Here is a 4,870-nt window from a genome sequence, read left to right on the forward strand (position 1 = left end):
ATGTCAAAAGTATGAAAAAAAACCCATTAAATCATTAGAGACATTGTTCCATTATGAACATCCAAAACCCCCAACCATTAAGTCAAAATCATAACAATACCATGAAAACACATGATCTTTGTCAAATAACAATGAGGGAGGAGTAAGATGCCTTAGACCCCAAGGAAGACGGAGAGAAACTACCTTTGAAACCTTAGTTGATTATCTTGGTGAAACCCTAGCTTTTGCTTGAAAGAGAGTTTGAGAGAGATCTTAAGAGTATATTAATCTTTTAAGTGTAGAATGAATGTCCACTTTGTGTTATAAGACATAGGATTATAAGGGATGTGGGGTGGTAAATGTCCAAAGTACCCCCAACTTAAAAGAAGTAGAAACCCATGGGTGGCTACTAGTAACCCTCCAACTCATCACCACATCATACGACTGGTACCTTTAAGTCATCACCAAAATAGAAGGTTGGACACCACATTTGTCCAACTTACGAATATCATGCCCCACTCATCATCAGACCATACGACTATAAGATCTAGTCATATCCAAGACAGAACATCAAGGGCTAGACACTGGACAACATATGATTTGGCCCTAACCCTCTCATTAAAAGACCATATAACTCTTATAGAGTCTCCTATCCCCAGGGCAAGACTTGGGAAACAACACACTGACCAACATACGAATAGGGTCCCTAGACCCGTAACCATACCATACGACTCTTCAGGTGAGTCATCAACAAGACAGTGAGCTCAAGGCTTGAGGAAATTTCAAAGGGCCAAAACCCAAGGTGTTTTAATTCTCCCCCTCTTGGATCATTCATCCTCAAATCATGTAACAAGGTAGCGCAAAAAGAATTTGGACTCCACAAGCCTCTGCTTCTATCCTTACCTAAGTTAGAAAACAAAGATGTCAAGAAATACGCATACTTTATGCATGAATTTTCAAAGCAGAAAACAGGAAAGGATACTTGGACTTTATGTTCTCTTTAACTTCCCAAGTATCCTATTCAACCTTATGGTTCCTCGATAGAACCTTTATCGAGGCCATGACCTTGGTCTACAATCGATGAACTTGCTGATCCAAGATCTTTATCGGGATCTTCTTAATATATAGGGAGTCTGAAATACCAATATCCTTAATAGGAATAATTTGCGAAGGATCACCCATACACTTCCTCAACATAGAAATATGGAATACCAGGTGAATGGAGTTCAAACTAGAAAACTACTTCAACTTATACACAACATTACCAACCCTTCTCAAAATCAAGTACGGACCAACATATCAGGGACTAAGATGCCCCTTCTTGCCAAACCACATCACTCTCTTTATGGGAGACACCTTCAAGAACACCCTATTTCCAACCTCAATCTCCATTTACTATGCCTCATATTTGCATAGGACTTTTGGCAACTTTGGGAATCCTTAAGTCTATCCCAAAAACCTACACCTTCTCCATGGCTTGGTGAACCAAATTCGGGCCAAACATCTTTGCCTCACCAACCTCAAACCACCCAATAGGTGATCTACACCTTCTACCATATAACACCTTAAATAGAGACATTACAATGCTATAGTGGTATCTATTATTGTACGCGAACTCTATAAGGGTCAAATGCTCAACCCAACTACCACCATAGCCAATCACACAAGCTCTAAGAATATTCTCCAATGTCTAAATAGTCCTTTCCATTTTCCCATCTGAGGGTGGAAAGCAGTACTAAAACTCACCTTAGTCCCCAAAGCCCTCTGAAACGACAGCCAAAAGTGAGATGAAAACTATGTACCATGATTCGAGATGATAAAAATAGGCACCTTATGAAAATTTACAATCTCTTGGAGGAACAACCTTGCATAATGCTCTATCAAAAAATTAGTCCCCACTGAAAAGGAATGAGTAAACTTTTTCATCTTATCCATGATGACCCAAAGTAAACCAAACTGATTCCGAGACCGAGGAAGATCAGTAATCAAATCCATGTTGATCACTTCCCATTTTCATACAGGCAATACAATCTCATAATATAATCCTCCAGGTCTCATGTGCTCAATTTTTACTTGTTGGCACACCATGCACTTAGCCATAAAAATTTCTACATCCTATTTCATATTGTTCCACTAATACATCTCCTTAAGATCATGATACATATTCATCAAACTAGGATGAATAGCACAATGTGACTCATGCACCTCAGCCAAGATCCTTTCTTGCAAACCATCTATATTCAGAACACACAACCTCCCTTGGTACGCAAGGTACCATCACCATTAATCTCGATGGCCATCATCTTTACCGACCTATATCAACCTTAATACTCATCAAGATAGGATCTAACACTTGCTTCTCCTTGATCTCCACATTAAGAGACGACTACTCCACCTTATTTACAAATACCCCATAGTCCTTAGATTCAAAGAGGCAAACTCAAAGGTTAGCTAAATGGTGAATATCCTTCACCAACTCCCACTTCTATTTTTCATAAGAGCAAGACTCCCCATGGAAAACCTGCTAAAAGCATCAGAAACCATGTTAGCTTTACCTAGATGGTAGTGAAGACTCACATCATAATTATTGAGCCACTCAAGCCAGTTCCTTTGTTTGAGGTTAAGCTCTTTCTAAGTAAACATATATTGAAAACTCTTATGATCTGAAAAGATATCCACATGCACTTCATACAAATAATAACACCAGATTTTCAATGCGAACACCACAACCAAAAACTCCAAGTCATGAGTTGGATAATTTTTCTAATGCACCATCAACTGTCTAGAGACATAAGATATCACTTTGCCATGCCGCATCAGAAAAAAACCAGGCCCCACACCTAATGCATCATAATATACTATAAATCCATCCGTACCTTCAGGCAAAGTGAAGACTGGAGCCGAAGTTATCTTATACTTTAGCTTCTCAAAACTACCCTCACAACCATCCGACCATAAGAACATTCCATTTTTCTTAGTTATCTTAGTCAATGGGGAGGTTATAGAAGAAAAACATTCTTCAAACCTTCTGTCGTAACCAACTAAACCCAAGAAGCTCCGAATGTCAGTTGGAGTTATGGGTCTAGGGCACTTCTTCACCACTACAACTTTTTGCGGATCCACCATAATCCCTTTACTAGAAATGACATGACCCAAAAAAATGACAATATTTAATCAGAATTCACATTTTGAAAATTTGGCATAAAACTGCTGCTCCTTCAAAGTCTGCAATACAATTCGAAGGTGTTCGATAGGATCCACCTCATTATTGGAGTACACCAGAATATCATCTATGATCATAATGAAAAACAAATCCAGAAACTGATGAAAGACTATTTATCAAATCCATGAATGCCACTAGGGCATTGGTCAATCCAAAAGACATAACTAGAAACTCAAAATGCCAATATTGAGTATGAAAAACACTCTTAGGGATATCTACCTCCCTAATTATAACTGATGATATCCAGATTGAAGATCAATCTTGGAGAAAAATTTAGTACCCTGCAACTGGTCAAATAAATCATCTATCCTAGGAAAATGATACTTATTCTTTACCATCACCTTATTTAACTACCAGTAATTAATGCACATCTGAAGGGAACCATTCTTCTTATGCACGAGAAATACCAGTGCACCCCATAGGGACACACTGGGATGGATGAAACCCTTGTATAAAAGATTCTTTAGCTACTCCTTAATCTCTTTCAACTCAGCCGAGCCATTCTATATAGAGGAATAAAAATCAACTGAGTTTCTACAATGAGGTCAATCCCAAACTCAATCTCCCTATTAGGAAGGACATCTGAGAGACCTCAGGAAATTCATTCACCACCCGGACTAAATACAAAGAAGGACCCTTCGAGTTAGAATCTTTAACCCTGACTAAATGATATAGATACCACTTGGAGATTAATGAGCTCTAAGATATGCTATGAAACTTCCCTTAAGAGTTAAGGAACCTCACGCCAACTCAATAACAAGCTCATTAGGGAATTTAAAGACAACCTTATGAGTCTGACAATCTAGAGAAGAATAGTATGCGTGCAGCAAATCCATCCCCAATATGACGTCAAAATCAACCATATCTAATTCAAATAGATCCACCAAAGTATCCTGACCACCCATAGATACCACATAACCCATACAGACTCTTCTAGCCACCACAGAGTCACCCACCAAGCTAGAAATAGAAAAAGAGTCTGAAACATACTTGGGATCAAACCAAAATACAAAACCACAAATGGGGCCATATATGAGAGAGTGGACCCCAAATTAAGTAAATAATACACATCATGAGAACAGAGTTTCAATATACCATTCACGACATCAGGCGATGCCTCGGACTCCTAGTGGGTAATGAGACCATAGAGTCAATTACGACCAGTGCCGGATCCAGATGGAGTGCCCTTTAGTGCAGGAGATGTAGAAGAGGCAACATAAACCTTATTTGCCCTAACAATTTTTCTAACTGGACAGTTTCTAAGAATATGTCCTGACTGACTATAGTTGAAGAACCTATCCCTTCTCTCATTATAGAAACCCTGATATAAATAACCACAAAATCTATAGAGAGGGTATGATAGAGTTAAATAGGCCCTAATAGCCTGAGATTAGGCATCTTATACCCTCAAATTATAGCCATAATGGAAATTCCTATCACCCAATGGCTTTGCATAGGGAGCTCTATTCATCAAGTAAGATACAGCTCAAAAATCTAAAAACTTTTCCCTGTCTCTCCCCTATCTCAGCCTGTTTCTTCTTTACTTTCTCAACCTGATACATGTATACAACCAACCTGGAGATATCCATGTCATTATTCAACAAGGAAGCCTTACTCTCTAAAATCAAGTCTTGAGATAACCCGGAAGCAAACTTCCTTATTCTACCC

The sequence above is a fragment of the Capsicum annuum genome, unplaced genomic scaffold (assembly GCF_002878395.1).
Source record: "Capsicum annuum cultivar UCD-10X-F1 unplaced genomic scaffold, UCD10Xv1.1 ctg2103, whole genome shotgun sequence".
In the NCBI taxonomy this organism is placed as follows: Eukaryota; Viridiplantae; Streptophyta; class Magnoliopsida; order Solanales; family Solanaceae; genus Capsicum; species Capsicum annuum.